General features: G+C 45.5%; 1 protein-coding gene across 2 annotated transcripts in view; it reads left to right on the top strand.

Moving 5' to 3' along the window:
* Positions 1-26,464, top strand: part of LOC146829075 (glycine receptor subunit alpha-4) — a 787,414-nt gene that overhangs the window by 238,997 nt on the left and 521,953 nt on the right. The window lies entirely within an intron of this gene.

Consider the following 26,464-nt stretch of genomic DNA (forward strand, 5'->3'; position numbering starts at 1 on the left):
TACTTTGCAGTCCAGTTGTTGGTGAGTCAGTATAGTGCAGTTTTCATTTTTTTTAACTACATGCAGTGGCGGCTGGTGACATTTGAAAGTGGTGAGGCGTCAAACGTGTGGTGGAACGCACCGCGGCGAGCGAGCGCGCCCGATCAGCATAAGGAGGGTTCGGGGGGGTCCCCCCCCGAGAAAATGTGGAAAAAGAGTGGGCAAATGGTGCATTTTCAAGCAAATTTGAGAAAGCAAGATGGTTAAAAAAGCAATTGTGAAAGTACAGTTATTACATTAATAAAGAGATGTCAATGTCATATTAATAACATAGGTAGTTCTTTATTCAGTATAATCACAGAACTGCATAGCAGACTTCGAGATAACAATGCTGAGTACCATTCATACATAGCACATTTGCCATCAAAATGTTCTTTTTTTGAAGCATTCACCTTAACTGTTTGAGCTCGTAAAATAAGTAAAGCAGTGGCAGCTGGTGATTTTTCAAAGTGTAAAAAAGTTAGAACCAACTGAGCCCAACTGATATAAGTCAAGATCAGGGGGAGGGGGTTCTTCATCTAAGAAGTTTTTGAAAGAAAAAAAGGGCAAATAGTGCATTTTAAGCTAATTTAGACAAAAAAATGAAAAAGCAATAAGAATCTAGACCACACATAGGGTGCACGACAACTGAGCTGCCTCTTTGTTAATGGCATTATTGTAAGGAGGGAGGCTGAACACTTCTAGTAAAGTACACCTGCACCTCAGTAAGCAGTCTAGGGACATAGTGTTGGACTAAACCTGACTTGTATTTTTGTCACAAATCTAACAAAAAATAAAAACATAAGTTGGCAGTGTAAGGCACAAGACCCACCATGAAAGCTTTAATTTGAAAACACACTTCCTTCTGTAATTACTAAAACATACACAGCGACAGTCCTATTCTGCCTCAGCATTGTGGCTTTTATTGAAAAAAGGACACTAGATGGAATACATAATCTCCCAAATACATTCTGTAACTATTTCTCACAGCGAAACATCGATCACATGCATCAGTGTACACTGTTGTTGCTCTATAAAATATAAAAGCCAACAGTTGAAAAACTGCTGAAAAAAATATTTAAAAATCATAACAAAGCACAACAGTGCATTACTGCTGCATAATCAGTAGTTTTGCCTGTAAATTGGACAGTCACCCGAGGTCAGCTCTGTACCCCCAGAAACATCAAAGTCCAAGTTCATATAGGTGTTTTGCAAGGTATAGGAGATTGCATGCACTTTACTTGCTGCAGACAATGTTTGTGGTAGTACCAGAGAAATAAACAGTAAAAGCAGCCTTCCAGACCATAAAACAGGAGCACAAACATAACAAAAAAAACTGCCTACTCTTTCCCATTATTAAACGTTACCTCACTGTGTTAGTGATGACTTCACTCGGCCTCAGGAGTCTGCTGAGAGAAGGGTTCCCACTTCACCTCTACTCTCGCCTTCTGTCAGCAGAATCTGTTGCGCAAATTGCACTGCATTTTACGCTACTAAGTTAAAGGCATCAAATGGCGTGCCAGCCACCTAGCTTAGGCGGCAAGGAGCCTTTGATGTGGTTTCTAACACTTGCAACAATGTGAAACTCTATGTAGGTATTCTGGGTTTGCAGACCTCTTTACAGCACTAAAGTGAAATAACATGCGCTCTCTGACATACTTTGGGTGCTCTCATACACCAATCTATAAATAGAAGCAGATCGGCTTAGTTTGGCACACATGTATCCATGTCAAAAAGTTGTGGCGGAACCTGCCATTGAGCAGCACTGATACTTGGACCTGAATCCAAAAGTGGACCCAGCTTTAATTTTAAGAACCCTGAGTGAAAGTGCACCCTGCTTTAATTTGAAGAACCCTGAGTGCTTTCTGCCCTCTTACTCTCCCTGCTCTGCCAGTGGCTCTCTAATTACCCATCTGCCTCCTTCTACCCCTCTCTGACTCTGCCCTGCTCCGTGCTCTCTCTCGCCGCTCTGACTGCCCCTCTGTCTCTGCCCTCTTACAGTCAGAGCTCTCTCTCTGGCCCAACTGCCTCTCTCCTACCTCCTGCCACTCTCTGTCTCTGCCCCACTGCTCTCTCTGCCTCCCAGGCTCTCCCCCCTCTCACTCTCCCATCTCTGACTGCGATTCTTGAACTGCCTCTCTTTCTCTGCCCTCCTACTCTCCCCGCTCTGCCTGTCCTCTAACTGCCCCTCTGTCTCTGCCTTGCTCCTCTGTCCCTGCCCTGCTCCACACTCTTTCTCTCGCCGCTCTGACTGCCCCTCTGTCTCTGCCCTTCTCTGCCCTCTTACACTCAGAGCTCTGTCTCTGGCCCAACTGCCCCTCTCCCGCCTCCTGCCACTCTCTGCCTCCGAGGCTCTCCCCCCTCTTACTCTCCCCTCTCTGCCTGCGGTTCTCTCACTGCCTCTCTTTCTCTGCCCTTCTCTGCCCTCCTACTCTCCCCGCTCTGCCTGTCCTTTGACTGCCCCTTTGTCTCTTCCCTGCTCCTCTGTCCCTGCCCTGCTCCACACTCTTTCTCTCGCCGCTCTGACTGCCCCTCTGTCTCTGCCCTTCTCTGCCCTCTTACACTCAGAGCTCTGTCTCTGGCCCAACTGCCCCTCTCCCTCCTCCTGCCACTCTCTGCCTTCGAGGCTCTTCCCCCTCTTACTCTCCCCGCTCTGCCTGTCCTTTGACTGCCCCTTTGTCTCTTCCCTGCTCCTCTGTCCCTGCCCTGCTCCACGCTCTATCTCACGCCACTCTGATTGCCCCAAAAAACCACAAACATACTTTAATTTTATTCTAAACCAAAGGAATGTTACCACTTTTCTGTGATATACAAGCTGATGAATATACTATAACAGAATTGTCGGTATATGTATTCAGTATTTCTTATATATAAATATATCACACTCGTGTAAAATCCAATATTTACAGTCATAAACATGTAGTGATTAAATACATTCTTTAGTTGTTTCTAAGTATAACTATAATAAAGAAACTTTGAACATAACCTAAGGGAAATCCCATCCTACAGCCAGTCAGATGGAGCCATAAAATACAAATCGCTCACCTCGTGAGACAGGGTTGAGAGTCTGCAGAGCACCATCTGGACTCTGCAAGCAGTGACGCAGCCACGAGTCCCAGACAACTGAAGTGGGCACCTAAGCAACCTTCCCTTCATGCTGCCATCGTGTCCAGGGGTCTTCTGCTGGCTGCCAGACAGTCCATCACTGTGTAGTGCTGTAGACGTGTGATGCACCTACAATTCAACACCGGAAACAGAAAACTCGAGTCTGCGCAGTGTGTCTTCAGGAATCATGTGGATACACTGCACAGAATCAATTTCTACGCTTCCTGTCTGCCTGGAGCCTCTACCCCACCCCTTGCCAACTCCTCCTCACAGGGTGGGACCAACCCACCGTGACGAGTTGGAAATGGGTGGGGTAGCCATGCTCTTCACTCCCTGATTGACGTGAAGCCCCTGCACTACAGGGCTTAAGCCTGAAGCGCCCGGGGCTAACTTTACCCCCACGTCATCAGGGGGTGGAGACTGATCCTTTGAGCTATGTGTTTGCCGAGCTGATGACCTCACAGACCTCAGGTCGGTGAGCTCTTCAGCCCGGCAAATAGTTTGCCCAACGTCACTCAGCGTCAGTGACTCAGGCTGGCATTGTGCATTACTTATGGCCCCATTCACAGAAAACAAGGATGGCATGTATACTATTTACCGACCGAATTTAGGTGAGTGCAGCAGCCTGCATTTTTAATAACATAAACTGCAAACTGTTTTTATTGTGGAGATGGACGGTGATGATGGGGACAAAAGTAAAGGGGGCGGAGCCCCGACGCCCGGTACGAGAAACCGCCACTGACTACATGTAGATTGATTCTGCCTGAAGTTAAGATCAGAACATTCTACAATCTGAGCCTTTGCACACAAATTCCTGCCGCCAGGCTTTATCCGTTTGACTGCTCACAGGTAAGCATTCATTGAGCCTAGGTTTGAGTTAGGTGCACTGAAAAGTGCTAATTTCTTGTAAAGGCATTGTTCTTTGCCCTAAAAGATTTGATATATGATGCAAAGGACTCGGCACTTAATTCCTGCATCTCCCTGGTCTGGTAAGTTTTTGTAAGTGAAAGCAAATTCTTGCCACTTTCTTTTGACGTCTACACATACATGTTGCACTTTCTGCTTGCTCCATATTCCATATGTCTTTTCCATACACAGTACCCTTTCTGTTGACAGGCTTGATTTGTTCATTTGAGTGAATACTGCTGGCAGTAGTGATACTGTAATTTTGCAATGTTTTCCCACATAGGAGGTTTCACAAGCTGTATAGTCAAGTTTGGCTGCATTAATACCAGAGCAAGGTTACTGACACAGGATAAGATAATCAATCACCCTATATGTTTAATAATATATGCCAAAGAAATACACATTCTACGATTTATTGCATGCATGTAAATATTCAAGGAATCATACAGGGTGGACCATGACATGGCCCCACAAATGAATGAAAAAGGCCTGTACGCTCACTATTAAACCTTGGGTGAAGATGCTTATACAAAGGCAATAAACACAAGGAAAAGGAACTGAACATGTTGATATCAGAAAGGAAGGAAGAAATTATAGTGTATGCAGGAGGTAGGGATTGAATATACATTCTCGAATAAGGTTCCCTCTTTTTCCTGTGATCTGCCTGCCTGCTGTTCAAACGGGGACGCTTCTTCCGGTGACCTGCCTGGCTCCTGTTAAAATCACTCACCTGCCGTGAGGGGAACGGCTCTCTTCAGTGGGGTGCTTCTTCCGGTGACCTGCCTGGCTCCTGTTAAAATCACTCACCTGCCGTGAGGGGAACGGCTCTCTTCAGTGGGGTGCTTCTTCCGGTGACCTGCCTGGCTCCTGTTAAAATCACTCACCTGCCGTGAGGGGAACGGCTCTCTTCAGTGGGGTGCTTCCGCTTTGACTGTGGACGCTTCGATCATTGCCGTGAGGGGAACGGCTCGCTCGGACTTCAGCCCCCAGCATCCTTGGTGAGTGGCGCTGGCGGTGACGTCACCTGGCAGTGCCGGTCCACTACTTAGGCCGCCAGGTGTCACCGCTGCGCGGGACGCGCGCGGGCGGCGCCCGGGCGAAGCCCGGGCCAAGGACGGGCCCGTCCTTGCCCGTCAATGGCCGGTAGAGGCTGGGCTGGGCTCCTTCTCTTGGATTTTGAGTTTATTGTATAGTAAATTGTATTGGGGCCCGGAGGTTTTACTTGGTATTAGGGTACAGCGCTATTGGTGGGCTGTTTGTTGTGTAGTGTCCCCCTCAACATGAGTAAAAGGAAGTTGGAGGGAAGGATAGCGGGCACTCTGGATGATTACCTTACAAGGGTTGAATCAGAAATAACTGACAAAATCCTAGCTGTGGAACGGAGGCTGTCATTGGATCCATTGGCAACCTTGACCAGTGTTGCCCCTGTTGCCACTAATGACATCCTGCCGGACGCGTGCTCGGCTCCCTGTTTATTGGGGGGCTTGTCTAATGCGACCTCATGTACTGGTCATATTGATCTATCTCCTCCTTCTAGTCTCCCTCCCACTCCTGTAATGGTATCCACACGTGCGAATAATAGAGCAGCTGGTTCTAAAGCCAGAGAACCCCCTTGTAAAAAGAGGAAGAGCAGGGTACAATCTAAACTTCCCACTTCTAGAGTTCCCACAGGCCCACTGGATATGCAGCCCCCAACCCAATTCATTGCTCCTATAAGTACAAGTAACTTACAGTGTCCAGGCCAACAGAGCTTTGAAAGTTTAAACTCCTTATTGCGGGACCAATTAACGTTACTGATCCAACCAGTCCTTGCCAAGCTTGATACTGTGGTAACTAGACTTAACCACATAGAAGATAACTTGGCGAAACTCCAATTGCTAGCAGTAACTACATCCGCGCAGCTTACTGTGGAAGGGACCAGCAGTACTAGTGCTAGGCCTATGATGGCACAAAATGCTATAGGACCCTACACAAATAATTCTGCGACCATAACTTCTCCAAGGGCTCAACCTCTCAGACCTCCCACTGCTCATAATGTTCTTAGAAGTCCTCTGACCAATCATCAGCCTACCGAGGAATTGACAAGGCCTGTACCACCAAACTTAGTGGCTTTGGAAGAACCAAGGAGTCTTCATCTCCCCCCTGAAGCCACACCCTATACAATTATCTTAGCCAATGTCCCACACCTGGCGGAGGGGTCTAGTGAGCATTGGTCTAATTTAAAAAATAAAGCTTTGTACTTCCTAGGTAGGAAGTTTGGGGCGACCCAACCACTTTTTGAAGAGTTTAAAATGGTCAGGCGTGTGCCCTGGGTTGGGCATGATCAAAAGGCCATAAGAGGTGACTGTGTTGTACTAAGCTTTAGGTCTCCCCTACTGGTAGAACGTATCCTGGAGCAGGCAACACACCTTGCTCCCTCCCAAGAAGAGATTCTAATCCTACCCCTAGGTTACTTCTACAGGCCAGTAAGGGTATTGACCCATATGTCACTACGTGGGTCCCATTGTGGCCCTTTATTGGGACCTCGTCCAATTAGGTTAACTAATCGCTTTGCTGCACTGTCCACTCTGGAGGACAACGATTGACAGGGGGATAATTCAGTGTCGACCTGTCCTGTGTTAAACGGGAGTTTATTGCGGGTCTGTAGGGAGCCAGTTCTTCCCCTACAATCCTTGTCACAAGACAACGAACTGGCCCCTTCTGCTACACCTGTACCCATGAGTGTATCCCCCGTCTGCCTTATTAATGACCCCCCAACGGAGGCACAGCTTGTAAATTCGTCAAATATTAATGCCTGCTCATCAATTTCTTCCTGGAATATAGCCGGACTTCATTCTAAACTGGCTTCTCCTGACTGGGTGGCGTTTGTAGATCGGGTGGACATTTGGTGCTTCCAAGAAACATGGGCAGTTGACCCAATTTATCGAGTAGGGTACCTAAACTTTTATAAAGCAGCTACGAGGGGTATCAGAGGCAGACCGGTGGGTGGCTTGTCAATATGGGTACGCCAACGTGAAGGTATAGAAGTAAGGGAAGTCCCCACGGATAGCCCTGATATATTGGCCATACATATTTCCTCTACTAGGGGCCTCAACGTTTATATATTTAACATCTACCTTAGGGGTGTTCCAGGTGGAAAATGCCCTCCCCCGTCTTTGTATTGGACCAAACTCTACGAATTTTACCTAGAACTGGCCACAGGATAGTGGCAGGTGACTTTAATGCCTGTTTCGAACCGCTTGGCTTCGATGATGGGCTTCTTTCAGAGGCTGAGGATTCCGTGTGGGGCATTCCCCAATTAGAATTAAACCCCATAGGCAAATGGTCACAAATAGCCCTGTTCCTAAAAGGGCTCTGTTTGGAAATGGGGTTGCGTGCTGTCAATGGAAGAACACCATCGGATAGGGTTGGCAAGTTCACCTTTGATAACGGAAGAAGTAGGAGCAGAATCGACTATATTTTAGTTAATTGTGAGCTATGGGCAGATGTCATTGACATGGTTGTGACGGACAGGCTAGAGAGTGATCACAATCCCCTGATGCTGACCCTTTCCGATAGCAGTTTCTCAGGAGGTGCTACGGATGATGTATGCTCCTTTCAGGTCCAAGTCACCACGTCAAACGATTTGAGAAGGGTCCGTTGGCCTAAGATTGCCCCTGATCCTACTGCTAGGGCTGCTATTAGGGTACTGGTTAATGATGCTCTGTCTAAGTTGTCTAATTGTGACTCAATGGAAGAGATTATTAACTGTACCCCAGACATACATTGTGAATTATTTACTGCTCTTAAAATCTTTTTCACTAAAAATGTCCCAGCCACTGTTAAACCCATTAGCCAGCGGGAAAACACGTGGTTTGATGCAGGGTGCAGAAAGTCACGTAAAGCCCTAATTCAAGCTATCAAATTAAGGGAGCCGATATTGATCAGGAGCTGTAGAGCCGCATATAAATCCGCCCAAAGGGCAGCTAAGTTAAACTGGGATGAATCTCGCTGGCGTGAGTTATTCGAGGCTTGTGTGGGCAGAAACATGTGCCATTTTTGGCACCTTTTGAAATGGGGCAGTAACACGCAGGCTATGACCCCGGCCAACCATGTTGTACCCGACCAGTGGGTTAGTTACTTTGAAAATCAGTTTAAGTCCACTAATACCTCACTTAATGCCTCGCTGCATCTCAGTGATGCAGGTGTGTTAGAGTTTACCTGTAGTGAGGTGACTCTAATACTAAAATCTCTCCCCAACGGTAAGGCCCCAGGTCCTGACTGCATACCTGCTGATTTATTTAAACAGGACTTGGATCTATGGGTCCCCTATCTAAAGAACTTAGCTAATGCCCTGGCCTGTGGTGCGTCGGCACCGGAATCTTGGTTCGGGGCTGAAATTCTGCCAATTTATAAGAAGGGCGATCGTTCAGTCCCCGCCAATTATCGCCCAATTAGCTTAATAGATGCGGCCCAAAAAATTACTGCGCGGTTGTTGTTGGGCCGCATCACTAGTTGGATCACTGATAATAATGTCCTGACGCCCCTTCAGGCCGGGTTTCGGTCACATGTTGGAACCTTAGACCAAGCCCTTAGGTTTACACTTTTATATTGGAAGGAAGTCTATTTAGGGGGGGGTATGCTCTTTGCAGCATTTGTCGACCTAAGGTCCGCATTCGACTTGGTGCCTAGACCAAAACTGTGGGAGGCTCTTCGGGAGATGGGCATGCCTGCCGAATATCTGAGGCTTTTAGTTAAATTGCACACTAACACATATGCACAGGTTAGATGGGGTAAGCCTGGGGAAGTGACTACGAGATTCAAAGTGTCTAAAGGGGTCAGGCAAGGGTGTGTCCTGGCCCCCACACTGTTCTCCTTGTTCATCAATGGAGTAACTCGATACTTTTCTGACTGCCCGACTGATGCCCCCTCGTTGGCAGGAATGAAAGTGCCCCTGCTCATGTTCGCGGACGATACGCTCCTCATTTCTAAAACCCGACAGGGGCTTCAATTGGCCCTCTCTAGGTTTGAGTTATTCTGCCGCGAACATGAGCTCGAGGTCAACGTGGGGAAAACCAAATTTATGGTTCTTCGTGGCCCACGCCCCGTTAAAGCTAGGGTTGAAATGGGTGGTGCAAGGCTGGAACAGACCTCTACATTTACATATTTGGGGGTCACCTTTAGTGATAACCTAAGTTGGGGGCCCCAGATAGAATTGCTTAGGTTAAAGCACTCCCAACTTGGTGGTGCCTTATTAAAGGAACATATGCATTCCTGCAGTAAACCCATTGCACCTGTGATACAAATTTATGGTTCTAAAATCCTCCCTGCAGTCATGTATGGCGCCGAGCTATGGGGGTTTAGTAATCTTGACTCCTTGAGGGTGGCCCAAAACAACTTCTTGAGATCATTGATAGGGCTACCCCCCTCCACCCCACGTATCCCCTTGTTATTCGATCTGGGCTGCCAACCCATAGAGGATATGATCCGGTATAGGCCCCTGGCGTTTTGGCGACGCCTATGGACTACCCCGGAGCTATCCATTTATGCTAAAGCGCTGCATGAGGTAAAGGATATGAGAGGCTCCCATAGAATTTGTTGGCTTACAGAAATTAAACTTATTCTGACAGAAATGGGCATGGGTGACTTGTGGTCCAACCCTGTGTCTGCTGTGTTTCCCCCTAAAAAAATATATAGGGATGCCTACTGGCTTTGGGCCTCACAAAAACGATTTACTCCTTCTACTGGTGGTTCCCTGACCTCAATTTATTTGTCTATTAAGGATCAATCATCTTTAGAAGTATATTGGGACGTAATAACCAAAAAGCTGGATCGGAAATTATACCACCAATTCAGAATTGGTACCCTTCCTTTAGGTTCCTTTACTTCTAGCTGGTCCTTAAATGGCACTGATAAATGCCCATCCTGTAAAAATTTGGTCGAAACAGAAGATCATTTTTTATTTGTATGCCCGGCATATTACCAACCTAGGCGAGTCTGGCTGCGACCTGTGTGTCGTGAACTAGGTGTCAGATCAGCCCAGGCCGCTAGAAGGATCCTAAAGACTGATACATCCTCTCTTGTGGTCATCGGTCTAGCCAAATATATTAGTTGGGCGTGGCTTATACGGAAAAGATGAAATTTTACCACTGGCTATACATACTATAGCGTAGCATTACCCCCAACTGTAGAATGAATTTCAAGTCAAAGTCTATGTATGTTTAATACTTTTTTATTGATCTTAGCCTGTTATTTATTAAATAGCTTTTAGTCTCAATTGTTATAAACAATACATTAACTTTTTAATTGTATTTGATGAATTTTAAATGTCTTTTAAGATGAAATATTCGAAATAAAGACTGTTTTGACTGACTGACTGGTTTCCCTTAGTAGCCTTTAACAGTGGCTGCTACCTATTCTGTAATTTCTACATTCTTGTTGTGATTTTGTAAATGGTTAACTGTACTTCTGTTAAGCCATTGAAGAACTATGTAAATCAGAAGCATTTAATCTGCAAGCTCACAGAACTACAGAGTTGCATATTTTTTTGTCCTGAACGACATGTACTATCAACATGTAAGGATTAGAACTGTTTGGGCTTCCCAAAACGGAGAATTTCTTCCAGTATTTCTTTCATGGAAATTTGTAATTCCCCCCCCCCCCCCGAAAAGTGAACAAAAGGTCTGGGTTTCATCCATCTTTGAATATGCCCATATACCAGTCCGTATTTTAGCAGTGGTTAGGTTCCTTTCAGTATCGGTGTTTGTTACTATATGTGAATTCACTTAAAGGGTTAGTGTGTGTTCTTTGTTGTACCATTTTACAAAGTGTAGACTTGTGGTACTCTCCGACACTGAGAGTATGCAGCATTATAGTTTTGAAGTCAGGGGGAAAAGGATAGTGCAAAGCATTGTGGTTTATAACAGAGTCTTGTGATTAGGAAGCAAGGTAATGTGCAGGGCTAGGTTTAAGATGAAATTAAGATGAGCCCTTGACGGAGTGTTGCGAAGGTTTCTGTCCAATGCCAATAAGTATAACTGGATACAAGTGTGCTTTTTATAGAGCTGAAGTACGTAATGAAAATGTGAGCGATTATTCTGAACAGCAATAGTGCTTATTAATCTGCATAACTTTACCTTGCTACTATAAACTGAGCAGTCTCTGTAATCATCGTTTTAAGGAGATGTGACCATGTTTTGGAACATAAGTCACGACTGGGTTGGCTATCACTGGACCAAGAGGCAGGTAAAATACAAGTTATCAGCTGCTTTCCACACCCAGGCCCCCTTAACTCTCTTTATGCAGCATCATCAGCCATTAAGTACCCCTCGTCAACTTATAACTATAAATTAGTGATCATCAGATAGAACAGAGTTAAGATGGCAGGTCAGTCCATGAGAGATGGGGTTGCTAAACGTCTGACTCAGTACATCTACTCAGTCCTAAAATGTCCCTTTTTAAAGGTAAAAATACATTTTTTTCTTAATGAATGCACTTTAAGGTATCTGTAGTAGCCTGTTCACCTTTCTTTTTAAATACACATTGTAGCGTCCTGCCAGCCTAGCCACTCGTCAATGAGTACGCCACACATGGAAAGTAATTTTACACATCTTTATTTCACTGTGTGTAGGTCAGAACTCAACATTCTAAGTCTGCCTTAAATTCATCCCTCCAATGCATATGTCCCAGGCCTACGGTATACAGTGGGAACCAAGAGTTCCAGCGTTCCTTTATTACAAGACACTACATTTGTTAAATAAAAAGTCACACCTTTCAAAAATAGATAAACAAAGGAATACATACAGAAATATATCGATAAATACATGAATAAATACATAAGCAACTACAATTCTACAATTAAACGTTGTGGCCCCTGATTCACACGTCCTGATCAGGTCACTGGAAACCATGAACTGCCAGTTGAGGTGTCAGTGATCTGCACAGGAGAGGTGGAATTATCAGCAGATCTAAAGCCATCAACAGACCCAGTCTCTACATTTACATTGATGCTTGGTGAGGGATAGGCCAGATGTCGAAGATTAGAGGAATCTCTCATAAGGGACTTCCCAGGACGCTGGGAAGTCACCATGTGTCCTTTGGTGTTGGTGATAGTAAATGGTTCAACCTCAAAAGGAACATCAGATCTCCTTCTTCTGTATTGTCTAAACAAGCATTTGACCCCCTCTTGTAAAAGTGATGTCCGATGCATGACTTCATTGGTAAGCATACGTTTTCATCTTCTGTCTGCGACCAAAGTCCATAGTGTGAATCTCTGCCTCAGTCTTAGATCTGAGGTTCGTCCATTGAGGTTGCTTGGTCATCCAGGCTCTTCCAAAGAGTAGCAGGGCTTTCCCATGCTGTTGATTGAGGGGTTGAATGCTAAGCTCAAAGAGTAGTGTTTAAAATAACTTTCAGGTTGAGTTTCTCCAATGCAGCATGCTGAAAAGCTTTCTTTAGAGTACTCATAAACCATTCTGCCAGTCCATTGTCCTCGGGCCAAAGAACAGTGCTTTTTGATGCTTGATATTGAGGTGATTCAGAAAGTCTTTACATTCTCGGCTAGTGAAAGGTGAGCCGTCGTCAGTACTGCAGGTACACCCCATGTTGCAAAGATGCCATCTAGTTTTTGAATGACCTTTTCATGTGTTGTGGATGAAAGGTCTTACACCAATGGAAAATGGGAGCATTCATCAACAATGACTAGAAGATGAGGTCCATTCTCAAGAGGAACAAAGACATCAATAGCAAAATAGCAATTCTCTTCTAATCATGATGCTGCAAGTCTGACATGTGTAAAGGGTGCTAAATGACTTGAGATGAAAGACAGTTGCATATGACAAGTCTTTAATTCTTTTTTGACCCTTTAATTGAGATACGGAAACCAGACCCGATCATGGAGAGCTGTCGTACTTTAGAATTTGGGACCGCGTAGGAGGCAGGGCCCTACCCCTGTCTATCCCGGTATTAGTGAACCGCGAATGGTTAATGCGGCATGTACAAGTGCTTTGTGTAACGTTTTAGCTATGAATGCACTGTGTATACGCTATTATACATCACTACGTGGGTTCCATTTTAGAGCGGTGGCCATCTTATGGTTGCCCTCACATAGGCTACATAGCATGAAGCAAATATGGGCCTTTTAGAGCACATGTGCCTTTCTTTGACTTTTCTGTGACCTGGGCAGCTTGGCTCCGCTGCCCCAGGTCAGTCCGGTCTCACGAGTTCCCCGTCCTCTGGCCACCTGTGATTAGCATCAGGGCTTGACACACCATAAAGTCTTTACATTAAACACGAGCCTCCAGCTAATCTCTTTCTCACCTGACTGTTCCTGCTTTATGGCTTGTTTTCCAAACAGGAGATGCTCATGTTTATTGTGGCCTATCGATATCTGATGTGGGATCTGAGCCTTGCTGGGTAAATAATTGCGGGCTGGCTTAACTGGAATGTGGGATGGTCATCATGACTCTGCCTTTTCGTTTGAAATGTATACATGTAAATGACCATGCCATAAAACTAGGAATGTATGCCTGAAGCAGGATATTTTGTATTTAAGGAGAAGCCCGTTTCTGTGATTTTTTAGCAGTCTCCTGAGAACATACACGCTGTTGTACTTCTAGGATACCTGTAATTGGTCTGCAGCCAATAAACTGATCTTTGACTTCACCCAGAAGACTCTGTGTTTCTGTAGGTCTGAAACAGGAAGAACCCGAAGTCATAGGGTGTGTTCCTCTGCACCGCTGGGCTTAAAATTCCCAGTACTTCAGAGCTCTCTTGGTTGCAATTATTCCTCGATGTCCCTTATGGGCAACATCAATTACTTGTTGCTGTAGACTCTCAGGAATAACAGTTCATGTGCCTCACTGAATGAGGCCCTCTTGGGTCACTGAAAGTTCATTGCGTACATTTTTGAACTTCAAATACTCATTGTCATGAAGAAACCTTACCTCTAGATTGTGTAAAACGAATAGTGATCTGGAGAGTTGCCCTTCTGGCCCGTTAATAAAGGAAACTGAGGCTCACTTCTTGCTATTTTGTCCCAGACATTCCATTCTATGGAACAAATGGATTTTAGCATGGTGCAAACGAAAGAGTGTATGGCATTACCGGGAGGCAAGGCATATTCTGAAAAGCGATACGAGTGAGCCATTAGTATTTGAGGTTGTATGATTTCTATGGGGGACTTGGACAATACACCTGAAAAGTTAAATATCTGTGAACCTGTAATCATAATTTCTGCTATGTAAATATAGGTCATTGTTTTATGAATTGCTTCTAAGCTGTTTTTTACACATGATACCTTTTATTTCTTTTTTAACACTTTTTACTCGTAGAATAGGGCACTTACTGTTGACGGTTAGTATGAATGGGAGAATTCCTCTGTTATTCATTCTAGATAGGGTAGTCACTGAGGTCTCCCATCATGCCCATCCTATGGATTACATGTTACTGTAATGTTTTTTATGCATTCTTCTTCCCTTTTTACTATTATTTGTTTTATGTCTTTTATTATTATAATGTATTTATTGCAGTTGCACATTAATGGTCTCTGAACCGAAATAAAGCATATACCACTCTTTGTCATTAGTGAAAGGTCAGGGTGCTGGTTCCACGAATGATAAGCAATAATGTCTTTTAATCTTAACATGTCACTGTCGTGGCTCATGGCAATGACAAATTGTTTTAAAGACATGGCAGATGGTGTGCTCAATTTCACAATAAAATTGATGTAGGTATCCGCTGTCTTAGATGGGATACCAGGGTATTGTAAGGGCACTCTTGAAAAATAATCAACTGGATTCTGGTCTTTCCCTGGATGATGAATAATTGCATAGTTGTATTCAGGTAACCTCAAATTCCAATGCTCAATTCACAGAAGCATTTTGGCTTTTGGATTGCCAAATAATGTCAACAGTGCTCGATGATCAATCACTACAGTGAAAGGCTTTCCATACAAGAAAACATGGAAACATTCACAACCCAAAGCACTAGCAAACTTTCTTTCTCAGGTTGCGAGTAAGCACGTTCTCTTGGTGACAGGCTCTTACTAGCACATGCCACAATATGTCTCTGGGCATTTGGCTTTCCGCTATGCTGTTCAAAGATTGCACCCAACCCAACAGGGCTAGCAGCAACGGCAACCTCTGTATGTAGTTTGGGATTAAAGTGGGACATTTCAGTGGTACTCTCAATGGCTTGCTTGATGTGTCGGAATACATTTTTTACACTCTTGTTACCAATGAAAAGACATATTCTTTTTGTGAGTTCTCGTAATGGTGCACTGACTATAGCAAATTCTTTTATGTATCTCGCACAGTAACTGGCCAGTCCAATACAGAATCCAAACATAGAAATGTCTTGTGGGAGATTGACAGTGCAGTAGACAATTCTTGCACTTTTGATGGATCTGGTTTCATACCCCCCATCAGAAAAGATATGGCCAAAGAATTTCAAGCTTTTCTTGTGGAATTCACATTTGTCGACATTCAGAGTTAACCTGCATTGGTCAACAAATGGCATACTTGCATGAGAGCTTTGTCATGTTTTTTCTGTGTGGCTCTGAAAACGAATATGTCATCATTATAGTTAAATCCATTTACTACAGGATGTATGATACATTGAATGAAAAGTTCTGCAGCAGAGGATACACCAAAACTCAATCCCTTATAGCGAAACAGACCAATATGCATAGAAAAGGTTGTAATGGATCCTTTATTTATGTGTAGTCAAGTCAAGATGAGAATTATTTGCACAATTCAGTTGAGTTATCTTATCAGTAATGTGCTGACCTGGATGCCTTTCACTCTCATTAGCCTTGCTGGTCTGGCCCAACTCAAGACATATGCGTACAGCTCCATCATTATCTCTTTTGGGCACTACTTCAATGGGAGAAGCCTATGGTGTCGGTCAAGTGGATGTAATGTTTAAGTTAGAAATTAAGTTCCTTTTGCAAGTGAAAAACACTTTGTCTTTGAGCAATAGGACGAACATCCTCATTTATGTGTAACTTTATTTTCATTACTTTGAGTTTCCCATGCCCATGAAATAATTAATCAATCAATCAATCAATCAAGGAGTTTATAAAGCGTGCTACTCACCCGTGAGGGTCCCAAGGAGCTGGGGAGGGGAGGGCAGCTCCGGTGCAGTTGAAGAGCCAGGTCTTGAGGTTCTTCCCGAAGGTGTGCAGGCTTGGGGAGCATCTGATGCTTGCTGGGAGACCGTTCCAGGTCTTGGCTGCGATGTAGGAGAAGGCTCGTCCACCAGCTCTGTTTCGGCGGATGCAGGGGGGTCTCTGCCAGGGCGAGGTCGGCCGGGCGGAGGCTTGTTTTTGGTACTTGGAAGGAGACTCTCTCATTGAGGTATTTGGGTCCGATGTTGTAGAGGGCTTTGTAGGCATGTGAGAGAAATTTGAAGGTCACTCTCTTCTTGACGGGGAGCCAGTGGGTGTCTCATAGGTGTTGGGACATGTGTTCGTGTCATGGTGTCTGTAGGATGAGTCTTGCTGCGGCGTTCTGGATGGTTTCAAGCTTGTGCAGCAGGGTCTTTTGATTTCAGCGTAGAGGACATTGCCGTAGTCCACTCTGCCGGTAATGAGTGCGTGGGTGACAGTCTTTCTGCATTTGGGGGGTATCCACTTGAAGGTCTTTCGGAGGATGTGAAGGTAGTTGAAGCTGGTGGAGGCGACAGCGTTGATCTGGTGGGTCATGGTGAGGGAGGAGTTCAGGATGATGCCGAGGTTCTTAGCATGGTTCATAGGGGTGGGTGGACTCCCGAGGGCTGGGTGCCACCAGTTGTTGTCCCAGGCTAAGCGGGAGAGTCCTAGGATGAGGACTTCGGGCTTCTCCGAGTTGGGCTTCAAGCAGCTGTCCTTCATCCAACACGCGACATCCTTCATTCCTTCCTGGAAGCAGAGTCTGGTGTCTTCTGGGTTCTTCATGAGGGAGAGGATGAGTTGGGTGTCGTCGGCGTATGAGACTATGCTGAGCCCATGCTGTCTGACAATGGCGGCAAGGGGGGCCATGTAGATGTTGAAGAGCGTCGACCCTTGGGGTACTCCGCAGTTGATCTCTGTTGATTCGGAGAGGAAGGGAGGGAGTCTGATCCTCTGGATTCTGCCGGAGAGGAAGGAATGGATCCAGTTGAGGGCGGTTCCTCGTGTTCCCGTGTCGTGAAGTCAGGCTGTGAGCATGCGGTGTGAGATGGTGTCGAAGGCTGCGGAGAGGTCTAGTAGGATGAGGGCCACGGTGTGTCCCTGGTCGAGTAGCATGCGGATGTCATCCGTGGCAGCGAGGAGGGTGGTCTCGGTGAAGTGGTTGCTACGGAATCTGTACTGTGAGGAGTCTAGGATGGAGTTCTCTTCGATGAAGGTGGTCAGCTGGGCGTTTACAAGTCTCTTGGTGACTTTGGCATCGAAGGGAAGCAGGGAGAGGGGTCGGTAGTTTTTCAGGTCCGTCGGGTCGGCTGTGGGCTTCTTGAGTAGGGGCTTGACCTTCGCCCATTTCCAGTTGTCCGGGAAGATACCGGACTTGAAAGAGGCTTTGATGGTCAGTCCTAGTTCAGGTGCTATGGCGGCGGTGGTCCTGTGGTAGATATGAGGAGGGCAGTGGTTCTTGGGGGCTCCAGAGTGGGTGTTGTTCATGGTCGCGGTGACATGTTCCATTGTGGTGGGATTCCAGGTCAAGATGGACGGCCGGTTGTCGATGGTGTGGAGGCGGGTTGTGTCAGGTGTTTTTTCGTTGAAGTTGTCGTATGAGGCCTTGATCTTGAGATGGAAGTAGGAGCTGAGCTAGTTGCAGAGTTCCTGGGATGGTGGGATGTCTGTGGCTTTGCTTGGGGGTTTGGTGAATTGTTTTATGACGTTGAAAAGTTCTTTGGCGTTGGTTGCGTTGGTGTGGATCTTGTTCTTGATGAAAGTCTGCTTGGTGTCATTCTTGTGGTTGTTCAGGTGTTCCGTGGTCTTACGGTTACGCCAAGTTTTCTCGAGGCATCTGCAGGTGCGTCTGGCTTCTTGGAGTTCGGTGGCAAACCAGGCGGTCTTCGGTGGGGGTTGTTTAGTGGGGTGGCGGAGGGGTCGAGCTTGTCGGCGCAGATGGAGATCCAGCAGTGGAGTTCTTTGGCTGCAGAGTTGGCGTCAGTCGAGGTGCTGGGGGGGTCTAGGCGAAGGGTGGTGTTGAGGTGTTCCTCTGTGATCTTGCTTCAGTTATGTTGTGGAGGGCACGGGGGGTTTGGGTGTGTACGCAGTGGTGGTCCTTCCAAGGGAGCTGTGAGGTATGGGTGAAGCGGATGCTGGTTCCTCCTGCGAAGATGGGGTCGAGGGTGTGTCCTGCTTGGTGTATGGGGGTGGTGACAAGCTGCTTCAGTCCGAGGTTGGAGAGGTTGTCGAGGAGTGTGGTGGAGTCCTGGTCGTTGCGGTTGTCGAGGTGGAAGTTAAGGTCTCCAAGTAGAATGTAGTCCGTGAAGGTGATGGCGTGAGGTGCGACGAGGTCGGCGACTCAATCTAGGCCCCCTTCGCTAAATAATTGGCAATGCGAAGATTTGGCTAATTTCTTTCTCCAGAAAGTAGAGAAAATATACTCTGAAATAGAAAGGTTGCAGTTTAATAGTTCTCCATTGAATCTGTTAATTCCCCCCAACCAGCATCCACACTGTTTTTAACTGACAATACCTGCCTTGATCAAGACAGGGTGCCCTCTGAACCCACTAACAAACTGGATACATGGCCTTTATTAGACATGGACTCTTTTAAACGTCTTTTAGACAGTGTCAAATCAGGATCTTCCAGTGACCCTCTCTCTATTTCTGTGCTCAAGCAGCTTGAGCAGCCATCATTAATGGTAATCATGCTATGGTGCTCCCCCTTCTGAAAAAGGCTAGTGTGGACCCTGGTTTGCCCTCCTACTACCAGCCTATTTCTTTGTTACCAACTTTTTCAAAGATTTTGGAGAAGCATATTAACTTGCAGCTGTCCCAATTTCTAGAGTCACAAATATATCTTCATTCATCTCAATCGGGCTTTACAGCCGGTTTTTCAATGGGAACAACACTCCTTTGGGTCATGGAAAGACTGCGTCACCATTTAGATTCTGGAGATACTGTGGCTCTTATATTGCTTGATTTAAGCGCAGCCATCGACACGGTGTCACACACCCTGTTAGTAAAAACCTTAAGATCATTGGGCATTTGTGGTTCAGCTCCCAATTGGCTCATTTCTTTTCTTGCCAATCGGACCTTCTAGGTCTTTTCTCCAGCAGCCAGTACCAATACCCATTCTTAACCCTATGGGGTACCTCAGGGCTCCATTTTCAGCCCTCTATTATTCAAGCTTTACGTTAGACCCTTAGCTGATTTTGCAGAAGAAGCTGGGTTGTCCTTGTTCTCTTGTGCGGACGACACCCAGATCATCTTCTGTCTTTCAGTGGAGAGGGCGGCTGAGACTTCCCCCCTCCAGTTGGGCTTGGGTAAAATTGCTTCATGGATGCCGGCAAACTACCTCAAGCTCAACGGAGAGAAGACCGAGGTTGTGATTTTGAAGAAAAACAAGGATCTTTCGGGCCCCCAGCACTAGCCTAGTGAAATGGGTGCTCTTCCTCAGTTCTCCCGCCAAGTTCATAACTTGGGTTTCATCAATGATGATTCATTAACTATGCAACATCAAGCTGTTAAGGTGGCTGCTACATGTTTTACCATCTTGAAATGGCTAAAAAAGATTATTTGGATGGAGCATACCCAGAGAACCGTAGTCCAGGCGCTTGTCACCTCTAGACTGGACTACGGTAACATCCTTTACCTGGGGACCAATAAACAGGTGACTCGTAGGCTGCAGATGGTTCAGAACTCTGCTGCAAGATTGCTATGCCAGGTTCCTAGAGCTACCTCTGTTTCTGGCTCAGGGTGGAGAACCGAATTAAGTTCAAAGCCCTGAGCTACATGTTTAAAATCAAAACAGGTGTGGCCCCCCAGTATTTGCAGTCCTTGGTACATCCCTATGTGCCTTCCCGTTGCCTTCGCTCTTCCACTCAAGGGAAATTTTCCGTGCCCAGAGTCAGACTATCTCGGATGTGTGGTCGATCATTCGCTTGCCTTGGTCCTTCCTTATGGAACTCCCTCCCCATATCAATTCAGAATGAAACTGTGTATGTCCAATTCTGCAAATCCTTAAAAACTTGGCTCTTATCTATTCCTCGTTCTGGTTGCCGCTGGGAAACCCTTTTTGGGTAGCTGTTGTGCCTTACAAATTAATAATAATAATAATAATGGTTGTGGCGGCCGGGGTGCATGGTCCCGGGGGCCTGTAGGCGAGAGCCTCAGGCAGCGTGGTCCTGGGGCTGGTCTGGATCTGGAAGTGGAGGTGTTCTGTGCTGGAGTGGGGGTCGCTCGTGCTGGAGGTGGAGAGTCGGAGGGAGGTCTTGTGTGCGGTGGGGAGGCCTCCTCCTGGGCGGTGGGGGCAGTCCTTTCTCTGGATCTTGTATCCGTCGGGGATGGCGGTGGCGATGTCCGGCCAGAGGTGAAGGAAATTGACATACAATTTCATGATGGGCATTCATATTATACTTCACTGATATCAGTGTCATATCAGCCTCAGTATTAAAACTCAGCAAATTGGCACTTGAAGCTATTCCTTGAAGTACTGGAATAGGTGATTGTATCACATTTTTCTTGTATTCATCATGGCTGTGAGTAATTGGCCTGGTATATGCTGTCTACTAGTTATAGTGGGCACCCGGTACCAGTCCAAACAACCCCTTATTGGTTATAGGTTAAAGGCAACCTTTATTGAAAGCTATCCTAGTGGTAGCTATGGAGAGCAGCCTTCAGGCTAAGTCTTGAAGGAATGTAAAGCAGCTTGTTTTACCAGTCTATAATCTCTTTAGTGCCTAAATGAAAGACAACCACACCGGGTATATATAAAATATTTGTATTTATTCCTAAACACATCCTCCTAGTCTCTTTATGAGACTAGAGGTCAAAACACATAAGTTACACTTCAAATATCAGAGTAATAAGCATGAATACACGTCAGGCCCTCGGGGCGAGCCAAACCATATACTAAAATAGTGGTATAATAACCAAGACCTAACTAGACACGAGGCCTAGAGCCTGTAGAATTGCTGGGACCCCTAGGAACCACCCAAGGTAGTGACACAGGGGACACACAGGGGGCGTGTGCAGTGTGAGAACACAGCCTCGAGCTCCAGTTAGCTTCTATGGGAAAGTCGTGGTTAGATTTTTAGGGATTAGGGACACTTAGAAACGAGTCAGGACCAAACCCTTTGGGACGTAGGAAGTTCTAGGGCCAACACCCATGGAAGCACTGGAGTACTCGAGTTACCTCACCCAGGGTAGCCGGGTGCATAGGTGTCAAATGGTGTCGGGTCGCGTCGTCAATTTCAATGTGAGCTGGCAAAGAAGTGCTGCTGCCGGGAAGATGCGAAGTGTCCGAAGAGATCCAAGCCTGGATCGAAGTCGAAAAGAACCTGAAAGCAGAGGGGACAGAGTCTGGGTCACTAGCCAGTGACCAGGAAGGCGATATGCGGATGCCCACCGATGTTGGGTGATTTCAGGCGAAGGTGGTGAAACTTGACTCTTCAGCCATGAGGACCAGGAGGTGTCAAAGACAACCAGGAGCTGGATTCGAGCTGTCCCATGAAGGATGTTGAGTGCTGCAGTGTCAGTGCCTGGATTGGACACAACAAGCCTTGGTAACAGCAACCCACACAGAAAGGAGAAAGATGCTTCGGTGCAGACCAGCAAGGTCTGAGGGACTCACCACTTGGTAGAGAGTTGGGGCACGTCTGGAGCAACCAGGGAAGCCCAAGGAAATTCAAAGTTACCCCCTCAGGGACCCACCAGTCAACAGACCAGGGATCGCAAAGGGTTCTCGAGAGGAAACACAAAATGGTGGCTCACGGGTCACTCGGGGTGACTAGGCCAACAATCTTTAGTGGATCTTCTGCTTGAGATGGGGGCTACAAGTAACCCCAAGTACAACTTCAAGAAACATCGAGAAGTTAATGCACTTACAAAAGTGCACGGTGAACAGGAATTCCGGTTCCACGCTACTCACGAGGGCTGCGGGGCTCAGCTTTGCTAGGGACTCGGGTCAGTCTCTGGGATGTCTGGAAATCCTCTTCCTGGGCTGCAAATACTTTGGAGTCTGGCGGGAGCTTTGGAGATGCAGACCGGCAAATTGCTTCATTGGTGCCTGCCAAGCAGGGGAGTCACTCCTTGACCCCAAGGGAGATTTCTTCAGCCCTTTAGTAAAGCGTCGAAGTTCAAGGATTCAGCTTCAGAGTTTAGTCCATGGATATCTAAAGTTCTGGTTACGGAGGTTCCTTACTTATACCTGAGGAAGGGGTTGGACTAGCTCTGGGGACCCACCTATGGGAGGGTTTGGAAAGAGGGGTGGCTACACCCATTTCCTTTTTCTAGTTTCACACCAGAGCAGGGGCTGGAAGCCTCTGAACCGGTTTGAGCTGGACTATGCACACAGACACCAAATATGCCCCCAGTGCAGGACTTCAAAGCACTCAGAGAGTGCTCCCACTCAGCCCCAATACACATGAGCATGTCTGGGAGGTGGTTACACCTCCCTGTGACAGGAAAACTATTGTCCAGGCCTCCCCTGCCAGAGTTTCGGTCAGCAGCAGGAGGTCAGACCCGTGTCTGTGGCTGCAGCATCCATTTTGTGATGCCAGGGCTCTATTAGATTTCTACCGGGTATACCAGTACTGCCATGTCTCTCCCTCTAGAAGGATGGGATCATATCCTCACATCAAGAACTGATGTGAGGGTATGATTCCAAGGTGTTTGACACCAAACACAACATGTTTCCGTACAGTCAGTCAAAGTTTGCATTAACCGTTTAAGATATAATGCACTTAAGAGTATATGGTCAGGCTGCACCACTGACAACCCCGGAGAAGAGATTTTGAAGGCTGCAGAGGGACTCATATCATGTCTGGGCACTCTCTCACATATAACCAAGCACCCTGCCTTCAGGATTGATAAGGCCTGCCATAGGGGTGACTGATAGGTTACTATGTGCAGTGATAGGTGAGGTATAGTAAACCTATACCTCAGTAAGGGGTGCATGCACCACCTTACCCAGGCTGCAGTAGCAGAGCTGTGGTGTCATTTTGCATGGCTTTCCAGGGGTGGCACAATACATGCTTCAGCCCCTGGTAGGCCTATGGGGTACCTATCCCCTGGGTACATAGTATACCATATACTAGGGACTCACAAGGGTACCCCAGAATCCAATCTGGAATGTACCTAAAGTACTTGCAATCAATTTAGAGAGGAAGCAGCTAGGCTGGGGTCCTGAATAGCAGGGGCCCAGCCAGACTAAAGTCGAAAAACAGTGAAACACCAGCAAAAAGTTGGGGTAACATTTGAAGCAGATCCTACTCTTCTACAATGGCTACAAGGGATCATTGATTCTTTAAGGGTATTGAAGCAGCGCATGTGTATACATTTATCTTTGACTTAGTAAGTTGTGGTAACAGAAACAGTGCTTGGTACTTCTCCTCAGGCATGATATTTATCGACTCACCACTGTCAATTAAGAAAGGTATTGAACACTCATTTATTTTATAGTGATGTTCAGATAGTTTTTAAATGTGTTTGGTGCTTCTTCATGTCGATATTTTTCGCTTTTATTTTTTTCTCACATTTGACCACTCGACCATGTGCATGCCTTTCTGAGGTATACATCAACATTGCACAATTATCATTGCCACTGCTGCTGGAAACTGAGATTTAGGAACTCTTTGGCAGTGATTTACATGATGATGCACTTTGTTTCTGGTGTTTATTTGCCTCAGTTGGTGTGACCACTTTGCCTTGGGGGAGTGCATTGAAAGTGATACGCTTACTTTTCTCTTCGCCCTGCAAGTCGTCAAGAATTGGTTTGCTTTACCACAGCTGAGGCATGTTTGTCCAATGGCGGGAAATTTACCTTTGTGTGAAAAGGTCAATTCACTTCTGTAACACGTTCTCTTTTTCTTGTGTCCCTTAGCCTTGAACCTTGGCTTACTTTTTATGCTCATGACACATGCACTTTGGGCCTCCGGCCTCCATGTCAGACACTTGTCAATCAGCCCACTCTTCACCGCACACAGCTATGAGTACTTGTTCTAAACTCAAAGTTTCCTTAAGCATTCTTTGTGGATAGGAATCTGACAGACATCCATTGATTAATCTGTGGCGGGTAGATTCCTCATCATTAAATCCATTGAATTTACAGTGTTTCTCCAGAGCATCCAGTCTCTCCACAAACTCCTCAATGGTCTAACATGGTCTCTGGTGCTCTTAACTGAATATGTATCTTTCGTACTCCACATTTGACACTGGATTAAACTTTACATTCAAGGATGTTTTGATTTGATTAAATGCACTTCACCCCTTCACCAGCCATGTTGCTCATATACATTTTAATATTTTTATCATCTTTTGCATCTATTGCATCTATGAAATCTTCAAACGTCTCTATCCATGCAATCCACCTGTTGCCAATATTGTGTTTTATTGACAGTATCAAATGCAGTTGGCGGTTTTAAGAATGTAGCAGTCATAGATACATTGGTGGACAGTAGCGGTCTCTCAAGCGTTTCGTGTTGAACAGGCAGGGCTTATATAGCGCCTTGTTAGGTGCTGGCTGTGGGGTCCGCCTTACCAGCTTTTGCTACTTGGATCTGGCCCTTGCTCTCCATTGGAGCTCTTTACTTGATGGCTGTCTCAGGAGTTGTTCTGGGCCCCTGTGCCGTAGCTTTGGTGGTGTGCTCCTTTGTCTGGAGACAACTTTGCATGCTACACCCTGACCCTCTCCTTGAGGCCGTTTCACTGCATGTTTTGGCACAATGATTCGGTAATGGTTTTGGTAAGTAGATAAGCCTTGCATTCTACTAGCCCATGAAAGAAGATAATGTTATGATTTTTGGTCAGCGCTGTGCTTAAATGTTTCTTTACAACCACCTCGTAAATCTCTACTTTGTAGCATATGAATTTCAATTTGATTTGTACTGACGTATCGCTGTGCACTGCTTTTGTAAACTGGTTGCATTCTTTACTCCATTTAGCATATGCCAATAATAAACTCTCTGGGCGAGCATTTTCAGTGTACAGGTGTTGGATACCCTACTCGTCACTAGTTGTAGTGCCCTGCCAGACTAGGCACTAGCCAATAAATACACCACACACGTATAGTATTTTTACACATCTTTATTACACTGTGTGGAAGTCAGAACTCAACATTCTATGCCTGCTTTTAATTCATCCCTCCAATGCTTATGTCACAGGCATACGGTATACAGTGGGAAACAAAACAGTTTCAACTTTCTTTTATCACAAGTCACTACACACTTCATTTTGAATACACTTTTTTTAAAAGTAGTTGCATGATTATTGTTAATATATTTGAATGTAATTTTGCATGTTTGCTGCCTTTGATATTGAAGCTTTCTTGGCTGAGAATAGTTTTAGGTGCATATAATTATTCAGGTGTGTTTTGTGGTGCTCTGTGTTTACTTTAGATTCTAATTGGATCATGTTTACTTTTTCTATATACCCTTTCAAATTAATGCATATTGGCATGGTCTTATGCTTTACATCTATTAAAAAAAACACAGAGGGCCCGATTCACTTAGGTAAATATACAAATGTATATACATATATATTTCAAACTATACCTAGGTTTAACTCTCCACTGTTTTGCTATTCTCCATTTCCCAGCAGAGATGTACACCTGGGTGTAGACTTACATGTCTCCACCCATTACATGAGGGAATGGATCCTCCTATATTAGAATTTATGAATGTTAAGTTACTATCAGCTTGTGAAGCTCTCCGCCACTGAGATCGAGATCTTTGTACAGCAAGGTATTGTGAAAATTAAAAAACAATATTATTTGAGAAAAATATACGTATATTTTAATGCATATACCTATTGTGACAGCTTTTTGTCTTTAGCAACTCTAGAAGTTAAGTGTATGGCAATGGACTTATTCTTTTGTGGGTTTGCCTTTGTATTAGTAAGTTTCTCCCTTAATCCCTCCCTAAATTTCCCTAAATCCCTTCTATTTTGTAGTTGATGCTCCCCATTTACCACCATTTTCCCTGGTCCCTCCCTTAATTATTATGGAAATGTACAGCTAAGTGTACAGAGATCGTTGACACCATGCTGGAGATCACAAAGAACAGATAGGCGAGGCAGAGGTCGAAGTTTCTGACTGTAGGTATGTGAACTGCATTCTGAATTACATGAGTAATACTAGTCTAGTACTACTTTACACACTACAAAATAGTTTGTGAATCAAGATCTTATTTTCCAACTGATGTGAGCTTTATTTGTTGAGGTTACTGTGCAGTGCAAAGCTCTTGTTCTCCCTGTAAGATTGTCCTCTGGTCTACTTCTTTATTTACTCACTCCCTAATAGCCAGCATCTGTCCAGAGTGATTCAAAT

Source organism: Triturus cristatus, chromosome 5_2 (assembly GCF_964204655.1).
Source record: "Triturus cristatus chromosome 5_2, aTriCri1.1, whole genome shotgun sequence".
In the NCBI taxonomy this organism is placed as follows: domain Eukaryota; kingdom Metazoa; phylum Chordata; class Amphibia; order Caudata; family Salamandridae; genus Triturus; species Triturus cristatus.